Genomic DNA, 24,241 nt, shown 5'->3' with positions numbered 1-24,241 from the left:
TCGTTTCTCACTCTCTACAACACAGTTCTCTTCGTGTCCTTTCTTAGGATGCTGCCGCATGTGGGGCAGGCGCAGCTCCGTAGCTTTCTATCCCGCTAGGCCTCTGTCAGGATCCCATCCCTGACAGGGGCCCTCTGTCTGCAGCTCAGATGTTCCTCCTTCTCCCCCTGTCTGCCTGACAGGTACTTACTGGGTCAAACCCAGGCAGCGTCTGACTAACTTTCTATCCAAGCCACCAGTTTTACCCTTCTGTGAGGAGTGCCTTACTAGATAGGAGCGTAGCTCCCCCTGGTGGATTGGAGTGTGAAGTGTGGTGTTTGGTTTGTGATACCTGGAAAGATGAACTCCTTTATTATCTTCAGATGTAATATCACTCCCCCTGGTGGAAGAATGACATTACTGCAATGACCAGGACTCTAGGGCGCTGCACAGTTGTGGCTGCTGAGGGTGGCCCAACCACTTACTAGGTGCAGGGGCAATCACTTTTTCACACAGGACCCTGTAGGTTTGGATTTCTTTTCCCCTTAATAATTAAGAAATTCATTTATAAACTGTATTTTGGGATTACTTGTGTAATCTTTGTCTAATATTTACATTTGTTTGGTGATTGGAAACATTTAAGTGTGATGAAAATGCAAAAGAATAGGAAATCAGGAAGGGGCAAACACTTTTCCACACCATTGTAATATACACTCACTGGCCACTTTATTAGGTACACCATGCTAGTAACGGGTTGGACCCCTTTTGCCTTCAGAACTGCCTCAATTCTTCGTGGCATAGATTCAACAAGGTGCTGGAAGCATTCCTCAGAGATTTTGGTCCATATTGACATGATGGCATCACACAGTTGCCGCAGATTTGTCGGCTGCACATCCCTGATGCGAATCTCCCGTTCCACCACATCCCAAAGATTTCATGTTGTTTACTCCAAATTCTGACCCTACCATCCGAATGTCGCAGCAGAAATCGAGACTCATCAGACCAAGCAACGTTTTTCCAATCTTCTACTGTCCAATTTCGATGAGCTTGTGCAAATTGTAGCCTCAGTTTCCTGTTCTTAGCTGAAAGGAGTGGTACCCGGTGTGGTCTTCTGCTGCTGTAGCCTATCTGCCTCAAAGTTCGACGCACTGTGCGTTCAGAGATGCTCTTAGGCCTACCTTGGTTGTAACGGGTGGTGATTTGAGTCACTGTTGCCTTTCTATCAGCTCGAACCAGTCTGCCCATTCTCCTCTGACCTCTGGCATCAACAAGGCATTTCCGCCCACAGAACTGCCGCTCACTGGATTTTTTTTCTTTTTCGGACCATTCTCTGTAAACCCTAGAGATGGTTGTGCGTGAAAATCCCAGTAGATCAGCAGTTTCTGAAATAATCAGACCAGCCCTTCTGGCACCAACAACCATGCCACGTTCAAAGGCACTCAAATCACCTTTCTTCCCCATACTGATGCTCGGTTTGAACTGCAGGAGATTGTCTTGACCATGTCTACATGCCTAAATGCACTGAGTTGCTGCCATGTGATTGGCTGATTAGAAATTAAGTGTTAACAAGAAGTTGGACAGGTGTACCTAATAAAGTGGCCAGTGAGTGTATATGTATGTGTAATGAGTATGTATATGTGTGATGTATATGCATGTGTCTCCATCATCAGAATCTGGTGACCACCCCTCTCCTCCATCATCAGTATACCTCCATCATCAGTATGTGGTGACCACCCATTACCTCCATCATCAGTATCTGGTGACAGCCTGTCGACTCCATCCTTAGTATCTGGTGACCACCCATTACTTCCGTCATCAGTATCTGGTGACTGCTCGTCCCCTCCATCATCAGTATACCTCCATCATTAGTATCTGGTGACCACCCATTACCTCCATCATCAGTATCTGGTGACCGCCTGTCACCTCCATCATCAGTATCTGGTGACTGCCCGTCACCTACATCATCAGTAACTGGTGACCACCTGTCGCTTCCATCACTTCTCATCACTTGAACACATTATGGGGGATCTCGGCAGGAGGTTGTGCCAAACATCTCGGAGACCTGACCCCAGATTTTCTGTGTATGAGGCTTGTGCGGACCCTTCTGTCTACTCATGTGATCCCCGACAGATGGGATGATGTGAGATCAGGGCTCCGGGGCCGGATCATCCCCCTCAATGACTCGTTCTTAATGACATTAGTGTCTGTCGGGATTTTTCAGAATTGAGGATACCATTAATCCTGACCATATCCCCCACTACATTTACTAAAACGCAGCCACAAACTTGTAGGACCCTCTAATGTTCATCACTGCTCCTGGAGACCCTCACCATTGTGCCACTCTCCAGCCATTTAGGAACAATCTGCTTCCCTTTAATATTTCACATTTTTACGCTTAAATCCAGGGAACCTGCTGCCAGATTTCTGCTTCCCAGGTCATATGTTTTCTGGCATAGTTGGATTTCTTTTTACTTGTTCCCATGTGGAAGGTTTGGGGTTTTTTGGTCGATATTCTTCCTTCAAGATGGATGTCTCTGCAGAAGATGGATGTAGCTTGTCCCGCTGGTAGCTAAATCGCACTGCTTGCTGCCAGTTCTGAGCTGATGGCACTGCTGGACATCTTCATGATGTGCTCATCTGCTGCACTAAGTTACATCAGCCGACCATTGTGTCCACAGTCCTCAGCATTGCCCATTTCTTAGGGTCCTAAATACTGAGAAATCCAGGCAGCTACTTATCCAACATTAATAATTAACTTATTCTGCAGCTGTAGTATATGTCGGTCAGTGTGTATACACTATTTTACTAGATACATATTAACAGTTATGCTTAATTAGGTAATTGTATCAATTATTGCTGCTACTACATATGATTCTGTTATACCCACAGACCACAGTGTGTACATGACCGACTGTGCCAAACATGCCTGTGAGTGCGACTGGAAAACCATCATGTGTTTGATGGATCAAGAAGAGGATTCACAACATGCAAATAACGAGTTGTGTGATCTGAAACCCTCACTCTGCAACTATGTTAATAGCTTAAACCACAACAGGAGGAAAAAAAGAAGGAAAAAAACTCCACTATTCTAGAGAAAACACCACAAAAAACATACATGCTATACATGATAAGTGAGAACACTATGTACTAAGGAACTGGGCTATACATGATACGTGAGTACACTATATACTAAGGGACTGTGCTATACATAATAAGTGTGTACAGTATATACTAAGGGACTGCTATACATAATAAGTGAGTACACTATATACTAAAAGACTGTGCTATACATAATAAGTGAGTACACTATATACTAAGGGACAGTGTCGGTGTGCTACGAGCTTTTACATATGCATTGAGCATGTCCTATTTTGATCCTCAAAAGTGGATCAGAAGAGGACATTCTCTGACCCTCGCGGATATCACTATCAGATTTGTGATTTTCACGGATGTGTCAATGGAGCTATAAAACTGTACAAGTCCGTGTACTGTCTGATAAAAAAAAATCTGGATGCACACGAACATTTCACACAAATATGAGAATGTAGAATAAAGGATTTTACAGATAACATTATCACTCCACGTCACACAGTGCAGATACAGAATAACATCTACATCCAGGAACTTAACGCTGACGTCTCGTCTGATAAGAGCCGCTTTCTGCTAATTCTTCTCCATCTGGTCAGACCTTCATGTCGACATCTCCCATCCATGATTCGTCTTGTCATAATGATCTTCGAAGCCCTGAAAATAACAAGGTCACACATATTGTATACATACACGTCTCCCCCCAGAATACAGATATGCACCCCACCATTAATATACTATTAGCCACGCACCAATATAAAGTGATAATCAGGGCTGTGTCCCCCATTACCTATAATCTCTGCCTCCCAACAATAAAAATTATTCAGTCTGTGACCCCCCCAATTAACAGTTCGGCTATGTGCACACGGAAAATGTCCACGGTTTTACAGTACAGGAAAAGTGAATGAGATCCCTCACGTCTCATGACTATTTTTCTCCTTGCAGATTTGCAGCACATTAAAATCTGCATCATGTCAATTCTTGCAGCTTATTAACTGAGTGTGGAAAAATATGTAACAAAAGCGTGGAAAAAACGTTGCAAAAAAATAAATGTGTTTTACGCAGCGTTCCGCCTGCCAACGCATTAGGATATGCAGCAGAACTTTGAACCTGAACGTGTGTACACAGCCTTAGTCCCTGTCCTGTGTCCCCATCATTCATTATGTCCTTTAAAGCATCATAATTCATTTGGGTGTGAGAGAAGATGGTATCTGGTACTGAGCCTCCTCCGCAACCTCCCAATTCATTTTACATCCATATCTAACTATCTAATGTCCTCTTTCCCCTCCCCCTAAGTCCATTATAAGTCCCCCTTCCTCCCATCCCAATCCGCCACATTCCTCATTGTCCTCCTCCCCCCTGCATCCCTTCATTGCCCTCTTCCCACCTACATAATTGTCCTTTCCACCCCCTCCATTATTGCCCTTTCCACCACCCTCAATATTGAACTTTCTACCACCCCAACATTGCCCTCTATACCACCTCCATCACTGCCCTCTCCACCACCTCCATCATTGCCCTCTCTATCACCAACCCAATCAATGTTCTCCCCCACCTACCCCGAATGTGTTAAAAAAAAAACAAAAAAAAAAACCACACCACCACTCACCTCTCCGCGCGTTCCCCCGCAGCATCATCATCGCCGATACCTTTCTCTCTGACACAGGTGGGCGCTAAGTGTGCTAATTGCAAATATCATCCAGCCAAGCGTGCCTGTGTCAGACAGAAAGTGCCAGGCAGGAAGCAGAGGACGGATCGCAGCAGCTCCGTTCTGCTGCCACTTTCTCCTGCAGGCAGCGGAGCTGCAGGTATCGCTCCCTGCCTACTGCACATGAGGGAAATCTGGCCAGGGGCTCTATCTCCGGGTCCCAGTGCAGCTGCACCGACAGTATGTCCACCCCTGAGTTTCACATTAACTGATGCCCAATACATTATTTCTGCTGATGCAGTTGAAACAGTGCCCAGGGTGGTAGCCATGGGCGAGTATCATGAGTCCAACACCCCGACATGTTCTTCCAGAAAAGACTAGCGTTCTGATTGTAAGCTGGCAGTATTGCCATGGGTATCTTCAGGCCAGTCCCATTCCACTCCTCACCAGGTCCTTAGCTGGGCAGTGCCCTTCCTTCACAAGGCCACACACGTATGGCCATCACTGAACGCACTTATTCCTTTAATTCTCCCACTAATGGGTTTCACACATTTGCCTGCTGAACTGGATCCCAGTCGCCTCTACAGTTCTGTAATGGTTCTTGTTGCCTTGTGCCTCTCAGCTCACACTGATTCTCCCCTCAACTTAAACTCTGCACTGAATCAATCTCATGTTTTTCATCAGTAACTCATTGACACCCTCCCCTCTTCCTGACTGGCTAGGTCTTAATCCTCTCATCCATGAACATAGGATGCTGCAGGCCACAGCAAAATCTAAATATATCAAAGAAAAGACAATGACCTCTTGTGTCCCGTGGTTAATACTGCATGCACATTTCAGGTACATAACATTACTATAATACAATAATGCTTCTGATGTCTTCAGGGGGGAAATACGACAGCCCAACCACCTCCTTACATGCCTCCCCTCTTTAATGATGCTCGTCCTTGACCTTCTGGAAATCTGAATGACATCAATGCATGAAACGATATTATATCAACATTCATTCTTTGCTTCTCCAGAAGGTTGGGACCTAAGAACAAAGTATACATGTGCACATTTAAGGCTTCTTTCACACTTCCGTTGGTCGTCGTGCTGCGTCAGAGTGCAGTGAACCGACGTACCGACGGACGTTGCAAAAATAGTTGAAAACGTGTGCAACGCATCCAGTGTTATGACGAGTGCGTTGCATGAATCCCGGGCTGAATTTTCAGGTATAAATGTAGAGAGAGAGAGAAACAGAGAGAGACTTTACCCCGGGGTCGGAATATGCTTCCAGGCATGCTCAGAAGTAAAAACTGCATCCGTCACTGGATTCCTGCGTTTCACAGTGTGCGCAGGATCCAGTGTCCATAGGCTTCCATTCTGTGTGACGACGTATGCTGCAGGAGGCGGCGGGGGACGTTTTTCCACTGCAGACAAAAAACGTTTCATGGAATGTTTTTTTTTTAAAGATGGGCCGTCAAATTCCACAGGATCCAGTGCACGACGGACGAAACGTGTGCCCATCCGTTGTGATACGTCGCTAATACAAGTCTATGGGAAAATGCAGGATCCTGCAAATTTTTTTGCAGGATCCTGCATTTTCAAAAATCGACGTATTTCGACGGGAGCTGAAAGACGGAAGTATGAAAGAGGCCTAAGGCCTCTTTCACACTTCCGTCGGGACACTCCCGTCCTGCTGCGTCGCCGAGACGTAGCGACGGACGTGTGTCAAAACGTATGTGATGGGTGTGAGACCGCGACTTCTCACGAGACTAGGAACGCTAGCTGCCGGGAGCATCGCTGCGTGGGACGTCGGTAGGTGAGAATACTGCAATTTTTTATTTTATTATTTTTAACATGATATCTTGTTACTACTGATGCTGCATAGGTAGCATCAATAGTAAAAAGAGAAAGACGGCAAATTCTTCCACGCATGCTCAGTTTGAAAAGACGGGACCCGTCGCTGGATTCCTGCTTTTCAGTCAGCGACGCATCCTGCGCCCATAGGCTTCCATTGTAGCCAGTGACTGGCAGCGCAGGATGCGTCGCTGAGCGATTTTCCCACGTGCAGAAAAAATGTTCCTCTGAAAGTTTTCTCTGCCCGACGGACCGTTTATTTACGCAGGATCCAGTGCACGACGGATGAAACGGATGGCCATCTGTCACAATCCGTCGCTAATACAAGTCTATGAGAAAATGCAGGATCCTGCATTCTCAAAAATCGACGGATTGTGACGGGAGCTGAAAGACGGAAGTGTGAAAGAGGCCTAACAGAGCACCACTGACCAACACAGCAGCAGCCCCCTTCTGTCCAAGGGCACAGTCCTTTAAGTTCCTGACCCAGTCGGAACATGGGGTCATCCATCCCCCATAGCCAAGCATTAGTACTCATGACCAGGACACAGTCTATGAGGGGTACAGTACCTTGTCCCCCATCAATCAATAGTACAAGGACACAGTCCTTTAACTGTAGAGCCCTGCCTACTCGGCAAGTATAAAGTCTCTTGGCACCATACAGATGGCACCTAATCTCCTTACAAGGTGCAGCAAAATAGCAGACATTCCCACATAGTGCACCTTTCTGCACAGTGCAGTTTGCACTGAAGTGTGTGGGGTCGCTGCATTTTTTGACAGAGCTTCGGTTATCTCTGGTAGAAGACCAGGATATAATCCCTTCCAAGGGAGGCAAATAATGCAATGTGGGTGACCGTACCACCTGAACGCTTAAGTTTTACCATGAACGTCCAGCTGACGCAGGTACCAAGCTCGTCACGGTTCTATTTGGCATTTGCACAAACTCTCCATAGCGACCAAGTCCTGTCATGAGTTGTAGCAAGAAAATGACTCGATATCACGGTCACCTTCTTGACTTGATTTTTGTAAGACACCTATAGCTCATAATTCAACCAGAAGAGCTCAAGGCAAAACAAACTCAGGGGTGGAATAGGAATGTATCAAGGCATAGATGTCTATTACCTTGAAGCCCATCATCAGAAGGAATTCCACAACTTTAGACCTTGGAGGACACGCATAACTGCCACTCCTCAGAAGACGGACCACATTTCTACGTTCATTGCCCGGGCTGGCTGTTAGGAGGAAGCACACTATATCCTCATTTTTTCTCTCAGAAAACCCCAAAGTCATGCCGCTCTATCCAGAGGGATAGATCAACCTCTTGATCCCTTCTTTAGACCCTCCAAGAGACGCCCTGATTTCCTTGGAGGCGACACTGGCATAATTCCTGACAGAAACTGCCACCCCAGGGGAGGCAACTGGACCAGTGACTACATCAGGTCCAACAACAGCATTATTACCCACCTCCATCACCATCTCACCCTCCACAACATCCGCACCCACACAAACAATGAGTTTGCCTCATTCATCACCACCACATTCACTTCTGCTGGACCAGCAATGACAGAGGATTACATTTTACCCTCAGCATCATCGGGCACAAGGGGCTTTGCCACCTTCATAGAACTAGAGGCAACCTCACCCCTGGATACGATTGCCCTCTGCATCATCAGTTGGTAATTTTTTTTTTTTATTCGTTTATTAACCTTAAAATAAAAGCATATAACATACATATTTGTATTCATCATTATTACATACAATATGGATCATATACATTATATGTATTATTAAGCATCAAGTATAACTTTTATTCTCAACTATATCCAAAACAGTGTTTATGATCTATGTGTTTCCCAAAGGATATCAATTTGTGTATAACATAATAATTTTCCCATATGAACCATGTAAATGGAAACACAGAACCATAAGAATCTACAGTTCTTAAACAACAACTATATCTATAGAAACTACTCTTCCGCCCCTTGATAGTAAGCATTATATCTTCCTCTGTGTGATGTTTTGAGAAATCTAACTCTTTGCCCTTATATCAATTAACTATATATTTATAAAGTAAGATGAGAGGAATTTCACTTATTCCAAATTTTCTCAAATTTACCTGGACATCCTCTATTCTGGTATATCGTACGTTCATATGGGATGACTGAATTCACCAGTTCAACCCAAGCTCCGAGGGAAGGGTGTGAACCCCCCATCCACCGCACTGATATCACCTTTCGCGCCATAAAAAGTGTTTCCCGTAAAAAGATCCCATCATAATGGCCCCAGGTATCCTCATCCCACACCCCAAACAAACAAATTAGTGGCTCTAAGGGAACAGGAACTAATAATAGGGATGAGAAAAATAGGAAGAAACGCCATAGCACTCACCGGTCTTGCAGTTCAATGATTCTTTATTGATTCATATAAGAAACAACGAGTCTTCACGGCACGGGGGATGGGAAAAACAAAGTGCAGGAGTGCAACGGACGAGACAACGGCCGTTTCGCGCCTAAGTCCGGCGCTTCAAAGGGTCTATGAAAGAGAGGAAGTGACGCCAAGATATACAGGTGAGTGAAACTAATCCCCACCTGTGTCAATCTCCCCTCTCACTAAAAAAGTGCAAAGTGCTGTTAAAAACAATTAAAAACACATAATGAAGCACAAGATGAATAAACATATGCAAGAAAACAACACCAATTCTCAGAAATGATAAAGTGCGGTGAAAATATATACAGCGAAGTGTATCGTACGCTGCTGCTCTTCTTATTGCGACGATTAACCCTATAGAAGCCTGTAGGGGAAACAAAGGGAAGAAAATATGCAAAAAATTAATGTGAAATAATCAATCTAACATGAAAAGACAGAACGACGAACAATTGATACATCCTAATTCCAAAACTGGTTTAGAGAAAAATAGAAATATCTGTCTTATCGTTCATCCCAGCTGGACCAGTAGCCTGTGTCCGCATGATCCACCTAGCTTCTGTGCGTAACAGTATTTTATGAAGATCACCCCCCTATAACGGGAGGGAAACCCTTTCTACGCCTGCAAAAGTTAAAACTTCAGGATTGCCTCTGTGGATCTCTCTAACATGTTGGATCAATCTCGGGACGCCCTTGCCCGACAGGACCGAGTTACAATGTTCTCTAAAACGTGTAAAAAGTTTACGGATCGTTTTACCGATATAAAATCTCTTGCAGGGACAGAGAACCACATATACAACAAACTCTGTCCTGCAAATGATAAACTGGCGCACAGTGTGTGTGATGGGGCCAATCGACACAGTCTGTCCTACGATATGGGAACGACAGTAGCGGCAATTGCCGCATCGAAAGTTACCTGTGGGGACAGAGCGTTCTAACCAGGTAGTTCTGTCATCTATCAACCGGTTATGTACTAGAGTATCCCTAAGGCGAGTCCCTCGTCTATTGGAGACCAAAGGGCCTCCACCAGTTCTGCCCCTCAGTTCTCTGTCTCTCTCAAGGACATGCCAATGCTTGCAAATCACAGACCTAATTTCTCGATCTAGGGGACTATATTGGAAGCAGAAAGTAAATTGTTGTCCGGAACCAGTAGATACTCTCTCCTGCGGGCATGGTACGGTAGTCTCAACTCGATTTACTGCCGCTTCCAACAAGTCCTCTGGATAACCTCTAGCCCGGAATCTATTGAGAAGTTCTCCAGCTTGTCTAGTATACCCCTCCTGAGTATTGTTAGTCCGTCGAGTCCTCAACAACTGACTATACGGTAGAGACCTTTTAGTGTGGTGGGGATGGAAACTCTTATAGTGTAAGAGGGAATTGACCGCAGTGGGTTTCCTGAAAATGGAAGTCTGTAAACCCTCCTCCGATACCTCCACTAACACGTCCAAAAATTCGAGACTAGTACCCCCAAATTTGTGAGTGAATGACAGGCCCATGGAGTTACAATTATTCAAGTGGGTGACGAACGATTCAAACTCAGCCTCAGTACCCTCCCACACTATAAATAAATCGTCCACAAATCTAACGAAAAATTTGATATATTGCAAAAACTCGTTTTTCCCGGAATAAAGATAGTCCTCTTCAAAGACGGCCATATACAGGTTCGCGAACGAACATGCGACCGGGGTCCCCATGGCAGTCCCAGTGGTCTGTCTGTACCAAACATCCAAAAAAGTGAAGGCATTGTGTGTTAATATAAAATCCAAGCCTCCACAAACAAAATTAATGTATTCAGGGCTTTTACCCGTGGTGTTGAGAATGCGTTTAATGGTATCTACACCTAATCTCTGAGGGATGTTGGTATACAGGCTGACCACATCGATGGACGCCAGGGAGAACCCCGGCCGCCATTCAAAACCTTGTATTTGATTCAAGAATGAATTGGTGTCCTTGATGTATGACGGGACATCTAACAATAGGGGACGTAACAGCCAGTCAATGTATTGAGATAGAGGCTCCGTTAAGGAGCCAATACCAGCCACAATAGGTCTCCCGGGGGGGGGGGGCGTAAGAGATTTATGAGTTTTAGGGAGATAGTACCAATGGGGTTTGATCGGAAAATTGGGGAGCAGTTTCTCAGCTTTCCTTTGTGGGATTACTCCATTTTCAACTGCCCTCCTCAAAAAAGTACACAACTCTCCTTTAAATCTGCAAGTGGGGTCACCCTGTAATTTGATGTAAGTTAATTTGTCAGATAACTGCCGTTCAGCTTCAGCTAAATATGCTGTCCTGGGCAACAGAACGATTTTACCGCCTTTGTCGGCGGGACGGATAACAACATCCGGCCATTTCTTTTAGGGCCTGCGTGAGATTAGGAGGGGCTTGTTTGTATATTAAGGCTTCCATGTCTTTTAAGACTAGTGTTTCGAACAAATCGATCATGTTGCCCGGGGAGGTAGGGGGCATGTACGTAGAAGGAACCCCACCTACAAACGGACCGTTATCATGGCATACAGGGGTGTCTACATCTAATGTGGGATTATTAAGGCTAAGTAAGCATCTGGCATCCTCATAGAGGTCCGCCAGTACATCTTCTTGAGCATTAGCCATAAATCCTAAAGGTCCTACCTTACAGGGACATTCTCCTTCTAGGGGTACGGACGCTGTAGTGTTAGATCTGAAAAATTTATATAAATGAATTTTTCTTGTAGCCTTAAATAAGTCTATTTGAAAAGAGACAAAGTCAAAACTGTTGGGTATGCAGAAATTCAGGCCCTTAGATAGTAGAGACCGTTGAGCAGAGTTCAACTCTCGGTGCGTCAAATTGACTATGAGGTCCTCAGCCGGGGTATCTAGTAACGTTCTTGTCTCCATGAGACCCATTTTCTTTTGCGTCGCCATTCGGGGCCGGAGCTTCCGTTTGCCCCTCCGTGTTTTCCTCCTAAAGGGATCGGAGCGATGGCCTGATTCTCAGGATTGGTTTCTGCTGTAGATTCCAAGTTGGTGGACATGCTTTCACTGAGACTAGAATCAGACTCAGTGGTCAAATAATCTCTACTGTTCTGTTGGTGAGATTTTTTCTTTTTATTGAAACTCCGCCTTCGTTGTCTAAAATTATTTCCTGGGGTCTGTCTGTTGAAATTATCTTTTTGTATTTTCCCCCAGGTAAATATGTTGCCAGACTCATAGTCATTTTTGTCCCGTAGGAATTTATCCCTTTTCTTTTGTTTTGTTTCAACTTGTACTAACACCAATTTAGAGTCCAATTTTTTATTAAAAGCAGTCCATTGGTTCTCTGATAATCTATTACGTAACTCAGTCTGTGTTTTCAAAATGTCCGCATTAAGTAAATCATAATTTTGCATATTAGATTTTAATACCAATTTCAGTAAATCTTCAGAACATTTCAACATGATCTGTTCCCATTCGGCTTTAAAAGTCGCATTGCCGCAAGTTGAAACTAAACAAAAGAAAAGGGATAAATTCCTACGGGACAAAAATGACTATGAGTCCGGCAACATATTTACCTGGGGGAAAATACAAAAAGATAATTTCAACAGACAGACCCCAGGAAATAATTTTAGACAACGAAGGCGGAGTTTCAATAAAAAGAAAAAATCTCACCAACAGAACAGTAGAGATTATTTGACCACTGAGTCTGATTCTAGTCTCAGTGAAAGCATGTCCACCAACTTGGAATCTACAGCAGAAACCAATCCTGAGAATCAGGCCATCACTCCGATCCCTTTAGGAGGAAAACACGGAGGGGCAAACGGAAGCTCCGGCCCCGAATGGCGACGCAAAAGAAAATGGGTCTCATGGAGACAAGAACGTTACTAGATACCCCGGCTGAGGACCTCATAGTCAATTTGACGCACCGAGAGTTGAACTCTGCTCAACGGTCTCTACTATCTAAGGGCCTGAATTTCTGCATACCCAACAGTTTTGACTTTGTCTCTTTTCAAATAGACTTATTTAAGGCTACAAGAAAAATTCATTTATATAAATTTTTCAGATCTAACACTACAGCGTCCGTACCCCTAGAAGGAGAATGTCCCTGTAAGGTAGGACCTTTAGGATTTATGGCTAATGCTCAAGAAGATGTACTGGCGGACCTCTATGAGGATGCCAGATGCTTACTTAGCCTTAATAATCCCACATTAGATGTAGACACCCCTGTATGCCATGATAACGGTCCGTTTGTAGGTGGGGTTCCTTCTACGTACATGCCCCCTACCTCCCCGGGCAACATGATCGATTTGTTCGAAACACTAGTCTTAAAAGACATGGAAGCCTTAATATACAAACAAGCCCCTCCTAATCTCACGCAGGAGGAGGCTAAGGCCCTAAAAGAAATGGCCGGGTGGACAGATGTTATTATCCGTCCCGCCGACAAAGGCGGTAAAATCGTTCTGTTGCCCAGGACAGCATATTTAGCTGAAGCTGAACGGCAGTTATCTGACAAATTAACTTACATCAAATTACAGGGTGACCCCACTTGCAGATTTAAAGGAGAGTTGTGTACTTTTTTGAGGAGGGCAGTTGAAAATGGAGTAATCCCACAAAGGAAAGCTGAGAAACTGCTCCCCAATTTTCCGATCAAACCCCATTGGTACTATCTCCCTAAAACTCATAAATCTCTTACGGCCCCCCCCCCCCGGGAGACCTATTGTGGCTGGTATTAGCTCCTTAACGGAGCCTCTATCTCAATACATTGACTGGCTGTTACGTCCCCTATTGTTAGATGTCCCGTCATACATCAAGGACACCAATTCATTCTTGAATCAAATACCAGGTTTTGAATGGCAGCCGGGGTTCTCCCTGGCGTCCATCGATGTGGTCAGCCTGTATACCAACATCCCTCAGAGATTAGGTGTAGACACCATTAAACGCATTCTCAACACCACGGGAAAAAGCCCTGAATACATTAATTTTGTTTGTGGAAGCTTGGATTTTATATTAACACACAATGCCTTCACTTTTTTGGATGTTTGGTACAGACAGACCACTGGGACTGCCATGGGGACCCCGGTCGCATGTACGTTCGCGAACCTGTATATGGCCGTCTTTGAAGAGGACTATCTTTATTCCGGGAAAAACGAGTTTTTGCAATATATCAAATTTTTCGTTAGATTTGTGGACGATTTATTTATAGTGTGGGAGGGTACTGAGGCTGAGTTTGAATCGTTCGTCACCCACTTGAATAATTGTAACTCCATGGGCCTGTCATTCACTCACAAATTTGGGGGTACTAGTCTCGAATTTTTGGACGTGTTAGTGGAGGTATCGGAGGAGGGTTTACAGACTTCCATTTTCAGGAAACCCACTGCGGTCAATTCCCTCTTACACTATAAGAGTTTCCATCCCCACCACACTAAAAGGTCTCTACCGTATAGTCAGTTGTTGAGGACTCGACGGACTAACAATACTCAGGAGGGGTATACTAGACAAGCTGGAGAACTTCTCAATAGATTCCGGGCTAGTGGTTATCCAGAGGACTTGTTGGAAGCGGCAGTAAATCGAGTTGAGACTACCGTACCATGCCCGCAGGAGAGAGTATCTACTGGTTCCGGACAACAATTTACTTTCTGCTTCCAATATAGTCCCCTAGATCGAGAAATTAGGTCTGTGATTCGCAAGCATTGGCATGTCCTTGAGAGAGACAGAGAACTGAGGGGCAGAACTGGAGGAGGCCCTTTGGTCTCCAATAGACGAGGGACTCGCCTTAGGGATACTCTAGTACATAACCGGTTGATAGATGACAGAACTACCTGGTTAGAACGCTCTGTCCCCACAGGTAACTTTCGATGCGGCAATTGCCGCTACTGTCGTTCCCATATCGTAGGACAGACTGTGACGATTGGCCCCATCACACACACTGTGCGCCAGTTTATCTCTTGCAGGACAGAGTTTGTTGTATATGTGGTTCTCTGTCCCTGCAAGAGATTTTATATCGGTAAAACGATCCGTAAACTTTTTACACGTTTTAGAGAACATTGTAACTCGGTCCTGTCGGGCAAGGGCGTCCCGAGATTGATCCAACATGTTAGAGAGATCCACGGAGGCAATCCTGAAGTTTTAACTTTTGCAGGCATAGAAAGGGTTTCCCTCCCGTTACAGGGGGGTGATCTTCATAAAATACTGTTACGCACAGAAGCTAGGTGGATCATGCGGACACAGGCTACTGGTCCAGCTGGGATGAACGATAAGACAGATGTCTATTTTTCTCTAAACCAGTTTTGGAATTAGGATGTATCAATTGTTCGTCGTTCTGTCTTTTCATGTTAGATTGATTATTTCACATGAATTTTTTGCATATTTTCTTCCCTTTGTTTTCCCTACAGGCTTCTATAGGGTTAATCGTCGCAATAAGAAGAGCAGCAGCGTACGATACACTTCGCTGTATATATTTTCACCGCACTTTATCATTTCTGAGAATTGGTGTTGTTTTCTTGCATATGTTTATTCATCTTGTGCTTCATTATGTGTTTTTAATTGTTTTTAACAGCACTTTGCACTTTTTTAGTGAGAGGGGAGATTGACACAGGTGGGGATTAGTTTCACTCACCTGTATATCTTGGCGTCACTTCCTCTCTAACATAGACCCGTTGAAGCGCCGGACCTAGGCGCGAAACGGCCGTTGTCTCGTCCGTTGCACTCCTGCACTTTGTTTTTCCCGTCCCCCGTGCCGTGAAGACTCGTTGTTTCTTATATGAATCAATAAAGAATCATTGAACTGCAAGACCGGTGAGTGCTATGGCGTTTCTTCCTATTTTTGTCGTTGCCATGTACTTCATTGCCTCACGCTAGCACCTCCAGTCTTTGCCGAACACTCTGCAATTTCCGGACTATTCCATGTTGTTGAATCTCGGGACCTTTGAGGTTGTGCTGCTCTGGTCTTTTTCCACATCAACTAATAATAGGGATGTTAACAGTGATGTCACCTCTTTCCAGTACTGAAGGATAGTAGGACAGCTCCACATCATATGGACGAAGTCTGCATCAGGTAAATGACAACGTAAACATTCTGAGGATTGAAGTCGACCCATCCTAAAAAGACATTTTGGAGTCAAATATGATTGGTATATTATATATAACTGGGTCATTCTATTATTAATCGATGGGGACACCCCGAGTGGAGATTCTAAAATCTCCTCCCAATCTTCTGCTTGTATGTCAGGGATAAGCCCCTCCCACTTCTCCCTAATGGATCCTATAGCAGGTCCAATCCGTGCTGATAGCATATAAGTATATAAAGAAGAGATAAGGCCCTGGGGTCCCTGTGATTTAAGGATTCCTATCAAAGGTAGAGATGAGATAGTTCGGCCTGCACCCACCCCTCTCATATGTGACTGGAAAGCTGATCTGAGTTGTAGAAAGTGAAAAAACTGGGATCTCGGGATATCATGTCTACTCTGTAGTTGTTCAAAGGATACAAAGGTCCCCTGGTCATACAAATCACCCACCGAGAGAACACCATGTGAAGTCCAAAATTCAGTGGATGGGTGGTTCAGCAGCTCCGGAAAGTAATTGTTCCTCCACAGGGGCATTTCAGCTATAACATCTTTAAATCCCACAACTTTTTAAATCTGTTTCCATACTGATCGTGCCAGCCGAAGCATAGGCAACAGGCGGGGGACGTTTATTTTTTCTAATTCTAAGAGGCTCAATGGACATTCAATTCGAGTGGAATGAAGCAAATGATGTTCAGAGTTGGGGGGACAGCCATCAGGCATCCATGTGCCCAATGCCCTAGCCTGTCCGGCCAGGTAATATAGAAAGAAATCCGGCAATGCCGCTCCCCCTCCCTGTTTAGGTCTCTGTAAAGCAGACAATCTAAGCTTGGGTCTAGATTTCCCCCATATAAAAGAAGCGATTTGGGAGTTTAAATTTGTAAAGAGGGATTTGGGTATTGGTACTGCGCTATGTTGAAGGCAATAACTAAGTTTAGGAAGCAGTATCATTTTTATGAGATTAATACGGCCAGCAACAGACAGTGGGAGTTTGCTCCAAGATGCAAATTTGGAGTTGACTAGTTCTAACAGTGGATAAACATTAAGTCGAAGGTCAGAGCTACTGCGCTGGGACATGTAGACAACCAGGTACTTGAAGCTGGATACAACAGGCAACGAAGACAGAGTTTCAAGGCCCGACATTGAGGTATGAGAAAGAGGCATTAAAGTAGATTTACCCCAATTTATATACAAACCGCAGTATTTACTAAAGGTGTCTATGGTGGCAATCACCTGTGGCAATATTTCTTCCGCCCTATCCATAAATATCACCATATCATCAGCATATAGGCCGATGGTATCCACCCGATCTGCTATATCTATACCCTTAATGTTAGGGGAGGATCTCATACGTATTGCCAATGCCTCTATCGCAAGAGCGAAGAGAGCTGGAGAGAGAGGGCATCCTTGACGGGTCCCCCTAAATAATGAGAGGGACTTGGAGATGGAGCTATTTATGATTATACGGGCTTTAGGTTTCATATATAGTATGTTGATCCATTTTAAAAATTTATCCCCAAAACCATACCTCTGTGAGCATGCCGACAGGATGGGCCACTCAAGGGAATCAAAGCCCTTGGCCGCGTCCAGTGACGCTAATGCCCAGTTATTGTCTGATACCAAAGAGCTATATTGAATTATCGATTGGACTCGTCTAATATTAATAGAGGTGCTCTTACCGGGCATGAAGCCAGTCTGATCCGGGTGGACGAGGTCCAAAATAATAGAATTCAATCTAAGGGCTAGAATTTTTAGTAAAGATTTTGTAGTCTACATTGACCAACGATATAGGTCGATAGGATCCGCAGCCCAGCGGGTCCTTCCCTTCCTTTTTCAGTATAATGATATTTGCCTCATAGAAGGTTTCAGGCATATATCCTCCCTCTCATATACCCCGAAATACCTTCAATAAGAGTGGTGCTAGTATATCCCGATATTTCTTATAGAACTCAATGGGAAACCCATCCGGCCCAGGAGCCTTCCCAGAAGCCATTTCCATTATGGCATGCTCTACCTCCTCTAATGTAAACTCAGCATCCATAAAGGCTCTGAGTGGGACTCAATGTGGGAAATATTATATCTGATAGATAATCCATACATTCCGAGACGCAGAGGCCGCTTTTTGACCTATACAACAATTCATAATAATCATAAAAACAGTGAAGTACTTCTTCAGTCGTGGATACCAGTAAACCATCTGGTGCACGAATCTGCAATATTGTGTTGGACGTATTATGCTGGTGCACCAGAAAGGCCAAAAATGTACTTGCTTGGTTTCCCAGTTCAAAATACGTCTGACGTGTAAAAAACAGTTTACGCTTAGACTTGGTGTCTATATACTGAGTGTATAACCTTTGTGAGGTCAGCCACTCTGTTCTATTGCCACTAGTTTGATTAGATATATATGCGGCCTCTGCATCTTTCAGCCTCCGTTCCACCTCACCATCCTCGCTCATAGTTACCCTCTTTATATATGAGATTGTGGAAGATAAACATCCCCTTAAGTATGATTTGAGGGTGTCCCAAAATAAATTGACGTTCTGAGGTTCTGGTTGGGACAGAATGAAACAGTTAAATTGATCTACTGTTCTGTCGTTAGAATCCATTACTTTCAGCCAAAAGGGGTTCAACTTCCAGACCCCACTATTATTTGGATGTCCATATTTAAGTTTGAGTATAATCGGGCTATGATCCGATACCCCCCTGTTACCCTGTTCCACATTATCTACCCACATTGCCAGGCCACCAGAACCAAATATATAATCTATGCGGGACAAAGATTGTCTAGTGGATGAATGACAGGTATGTCCCCTCACTCCTGGGTGACGGATCCGCCACAAGTCCAACCATCCACTGCCCTCCATAAATAGTGCCAGCTGGGTCGGAGATGAAGAAGGGGGCTCCCCCGATCTCCCACAATCCAATCTCAGTCTATCAAGATTATTATCCATAACTAAATTAAAGTCACCCATACAAATGACTTGTGCATCTGGATAGTGTAAAGCAAAACTCATTGCCATCCGGAGGATTGACGTTTTAGCCGGGGGAGGATTGTAGACACATAACATTACATATTCACGAGAGTTAATTAACGCATGTACGAAAACAAAACGACCCTCCGAATCTCTACGGGCCTCTCTGGCCTCCCATCTAACATCTCTATGTATCAATAATGACACACCCCTCGAGTAGCTTGTATGAAACGCGTGGATGTACCATTGTACCCATGGTTTCTGTACACATTGGGCCGTATCCCTGGTCAAGTGCGTCTCCACCAAAGCCACTACATGGGGATGATAATGTCTAATTTGGGAAAACACCTTAATTTTCTTCCGGGGGGACTTAATACCTCGGATATTCCAGGTCATACATACTATTTCAGAACCCATGTTTACTCGTCAAAATATAATATGTATTGTAGCTCGGGCAAAGAGCAAAGTTGGTGTACGAGAAATGAGATTGCTGTTGGCGGAAGCTTCTACATAAACAACAGATAAACCCAATAGTAAAGAAAAAATATAACAGGAACCAAACATTATAGGAGCAACGTCCTGTGCTCCTATTGTCAAAGAAGTAAGGGGATACCCTCGCTGGATTCAGCGTCCGGTATTGTTAGTAATCTGGACATCTCCAGAGAGAGCTCTTCTTAAGTTATTGGTAGAATTCTTTTTGACTAGATGAATTTTAGGATTCTTTTGCACTAGACGCCCCATGAGATCGTAGCCATTCAGCTGCCTCCGCTGGATCCGTGAAGAACACAGAAGAGCCCTTGTGAACAACTCGGAGTCGGGCTGGATAGATCATTGAGTAGACAACGTTCTTGTCTCTGAGTTGCTTCTTAATCTCCATAAACCTGGCTCGTTGCTTCTGAAGTTCCATGGAAAAATCCGGAAAAATCGAGATCGAAGCGTTGTTAAATTTAATAGGGCTTTTTTTAACGTACCAGCCGTAAGATAGCATCCCTGTCCTTACAATTAAGGATGCGTGCCAGGAAAGGTCTAGGCGGAGCCCCGGGAGGAAGAGATTTCTTGGGAACCCGGTGAGCTCTCTCCACAGCAAATGTTGAAGAAAATTCATCTCCCAGAGAAGACTTAAGCCACCCCTCCAAGAACGCCTCAGGTTGTTGACCCTCTGACCCCTCTGGCAGACCAATAATTCGGATATTATTCTGACGTAGTCTATTGTCTAAGTCATCTGCTTTTTGTCTCCAGGCATTTATAGAGCCAGCCACTTTTGTCAGCTTAGCCTCCATGGGAATCAGTTGGTAATTTGCATTGCGTTTTCACATTTAATACCAGGCGCCACTGATCTTTAGCCGCTGTGAGGCGCTACTCATGCTTAGAATCAGGATCTTGCTGACCAGTGGTACCAACACAGAATAACACTATGGTTAGAAACCTGGAACCCTCAGCTCCGGCAGCCCATCACACCGCCACCGCTTCTCAACTAAGTGATCAAAGGCAATAGCACTGAAAGGAGCCAAGGCTACCGGAGCTGCCCCCCACACCAGTGCTCCCGGCTCCCACTGAGGAGCGCACCACCGTATCATGGACTGACCAAACACCTACCACCGGACCACCCTCATTGTCCAGCCTCTAGCCTTTCAGCTGAAGCATCCCCTATGTCCCCACTACTAAAAGCAGAGCTCTGCGCCTCACTACCTCGCTTTGTGATCACCTTTTGCCATTGCACCGGATCCATAGAAGAATTCGGGCTGGGCTGGCAATGGGACTTATACAGCGAGCTGCCCCTGTAGCTGACTCAGTGGTTACAGGGAGGGGGCATACATGTAGCTTACCGTTTTCTGCAGCTTTGACTTGGTGGTCTTTACCTTTTTCTTTTGTCACCAGATGCCTCCTCCGGTAAATCATCTCCAAGATGGAATCTCTGAAGGCACACTGGGGACTCCAGGAGCATGATCTCTGCCAGTAGCGCCCCTCCCTGGCCACTGTTGTCACTGTCATCCCCAGAGCCAGCAGAACTGCAACCAGATGTCAATATCACCTGTCCTGCAGGTAGCGCTCTGCACATGGCCTGTGAGTGACTTTGTAGGCTGCCATGTGGGGCTTTCTGCTGGTCATCATCACTCTCATCATCCGGTTGACTCACAGGCTACAGCCCCATCAACCTTTGCTCTCTGTTGTCAGCCAACTCTCTGAATCTGTCTTCATTTAATAGCTTTTCCTTAAAGGGTCCACTTTTTTCTCTGCTGAAAACTTTTCTCACTTCCAATTCATTAATTTCAATTTTAAGTCCTTCCTGACATGCGCCGACAGGAGCGGAGTTCCCGCAAACCACTGTATACATACTGAGCCGAGATTGCGTGGGCTCACGCTGAGCACCGCCGCGATTGAGTGCGGGTGTCAGCTCTATGTGTGAGGTGACACCCTGCAGCGACCCCCACACCCTGCGTTTAAACCCTGTGAAGCCGCTGTCAATAGTGACAAGGACATCACAGGACATCGTAGAGGGAGTGAGCTCCCTCTGTGCTCTAATCGGCACAGCGCAATGCAATCGCGTTGTGTTGATGGTCTACATAGTAACCCCGGGTCCCAAGATGGCTGTGGGGTCAACCAGGGACGGTGGCCTGTCTGCTTATACTAAAAGCAGTAGCTGACAGGGAGAATTTAATAAAACATTATTATTATACATGTAATTTCATAAAGAATTATCCACTCATATGTAATTATAAAATGTCAGAACATATAATGTGGAATGTCAGCAAAAATATGTATGCAAATTAGGTAAAGCCCCAGGATAACTGACATAGACTGCATAGATGCTTGAAGTGAAAATATAAATACACTGCTAAAAAAAAAAATAAAGGGAACACTTAAACAACAGAATCTAACTACTAAGTAAATCAAACTTCTGTGAAATCAAACTGTCCACTTAGGAAGCAACACTGATTGACAATCAATTTCACATGCTGTTGTGCTAATGGAGTAGTCAACAGATGGAAATTATTGGCAATTATCAATACCCCCTCAATAAAGGAGTGGTTCTGCCGGTGAGGACCACAGACCACATCTCAGTACCAATGCTTTCTGGCTGATGTTTTGGTCACTTTTGAATGTTGGTTGTGCTTTCACACTCGTGGTAGCATGAGACGGACTCTACAACCCACACAAGTGGCTCAGGTAGTGCAGCTCATCCAGGATGGCACATCAATGCAAGCTGTGGCAAGATGATTTGCTGTGTCTGTCACATGGCAAACAAGCCTTTTATTCTGCTCTGAGCTGGTCAAGGTGTGAGATCTGCACTCACAGTCCTTTGACTCTCAACCCCCCTGCTGCTATGTTTTCAATTGTAATGTAAATGCTGCGTTTTTTCTGCGTTTAATTGTTCAAGCAAAGTGGATGTGATTTCATGAAAACTGCACCCTCTGTGGTCTAAAGACACTGCTGAACTGTGCGGTTTTGGGTGGAGTCTAAAAAAAAAAAAAACATGTAAAAAAACTGCAATTACTTTTTTCAGTACTATAAAAAAGCATAGAAAACGTTGACTGCTTCACATCTGCACCAAAACACATCAAATAAGGGGGAAAAGGCATAAAAAATGCTGCAAAAATCAGAGAAGATGCAGCTTTCTGCCTATGCACAGTGCACACAAAAAGCTGCCAATCAGTGTTGTGAAACCTGTGATGTTGCACGGGTTTGCATGGCACGGTTCTGTAGACAAATGCTGGAAATTGCGTAACTTCATGTGGTTTACTCTGGTATGGGTCACCCTATAACTCTGACATCAAACTTCTGAAATAAGTCATAAATGAGGTCCCTTGCAAAAACTCTATTAGTAAGAATCCCATGTCACTGGGGGACACCGACCAAAGAGGCCCCGTGCAAGAACAGTCCAATAGCCCATCAGAATGCATAATTCCACCTGTTTTGGAGGTGGATGTGGCCCCCTGACCTCTCGGGCCCCTGCGTGGTTGCATCAATATGTCCGCTCCCTGATCCTAGTATTCCCTTTGGGGCCAAATAGTATCAGTGTAGAACTTTACACTATTCTTTTTGTTTATGGTAGTAACTTGAGTGAGAAGTGTGTGCTCGCTGTTATCTGCCATTTCATAACAGTTGTTGCAGCATGATAAACTTTCTATTTCTTGAGAACTGGTGGAGACAAAAGACTGATTTTGTAACTGCAGAGGAAAGTTCTGACATTTAAAGTGACTCCTCCTACCTGAAAATTGATAATTTGGCAAAGTGCCCCCCTCACTGTCTAGGACAAGCGGGGAGGATCCGTGCACTTCTCAGGTGTGAGTACGTTGGACTCCTGGTTACATATGGTCTCTTCTGATTTTTGCATAATTTACAATAAGACAGAAGTTCCTGTAGGGAAGAGATTGCCGGATACATTGTATCAACATCCTGATACATGTAACAGTGCGGCACTGTGCGGAATAATCAGATCTTCAGAGCGCTGGTAATATTACTTGGCAATGCTTCCGTGAGACTGACAATGATGTATGCCTGACGTTAGTATACGGCTGACAGTGTCACAGTAATGTCTGACTGACAGCGATGTACGACTGACACTGCCTGATGATAATGTTGTATCACTGACACTTCTATTACACCATATGGTATACACTAATGTATCAGAGATTCTGCCCCATGACTGGCTCTCATAAGAGACGATGGGGGGAAGTAGAGGTAAGTATAAAGTCCCCCCATAATCAGACAAATGTTGGCTGAACCCACTGACACTGGTGGGACAACAGTCTAATGTGTATTGGGGAAACGAGGCGTCCAATTTAAGTCTGATGAGAATTTTGTTGTCCCCGAGATAAGCAGCGGTCAGAAGAGATTGTAAAATACAAAGGAATTTACCAGTGACTATCAGAGAATGCAAGAAGAATCATCCACCGTGCCCCTGTGAAACCATCAAACAATCGTTCAGCCGGCAGCTATCTCCTCTGTGTGGGGGGGCTTTACAGGCAATGAGAAATATTAGAAGAATATGCAAATCACATCCCACCCAGATCTTACTTGCAAGATCTTTTCTTTAGTTCTGTGAGACATAATTTGTATCTGATGAATGACTGACAGTGTTGTATGATTGACGCTAATGTACGACTGACCAATGTACGACTGACCAATGTACGAATGATAATTTACGACTGACTAATGTACGACTGACTAATGTACGACTGACTAATGTACGACTGACTAATGTACGACTGATAATTTAAGCCTGACTAATGTACGACTGACCAGTATATGACTGATTACTGTACAGTATGACCAAG

General features: G+C 44.6%; 1 protein-coding gene across 3 annotated transcripts in view; it reads left to right on the top strand.

Annotated features, from left to right (window-relative positions):
• LOC143770554 (phospholipase A2-like) overlaps window positions 1–24,241 on the top strand; it is a 69,382-nt gene that overhangs the window by 2,421 nt on the left and 42,720 nt on the right. Inside the window, exon 1 of one of the 3 annotated variants that reach the window (XM_077260259.1) lies at window positions 23,206–23,248. The exons of 1 other annotated variant lie outside the window; for it this stretch is intronic. The gene's annotated coding sequence lies outside the window, so the exon portion shown is untranslated. Of the gene's footprint in view, window positions 1–23,205; window positions 23,416–24,241 lie in introns of those variants that run through there. One more of the 3 variants, XM_077260258.1, reaches the window with a different exon arrangement.

This window comes from Ranitomeya variabilis, chromosome 4 (assembly GCF_051348905.1).
Source record: "Ranitomeya variabilis isolate aRanVar5 chromosome 4, aRanVar5.hap1, whole genome shotgun sequence".
NCBI classification, from domain to species: domain Eukaryota; kingdom Metazoa; phylum Chordata; class Amphibia; order Anura; family Dendrobatidae; genus Ranitomeya; species Ranitomeya variabilis.
This window is presented reverse-complemented; position numbering and strand designations above follow the sequence as displayed.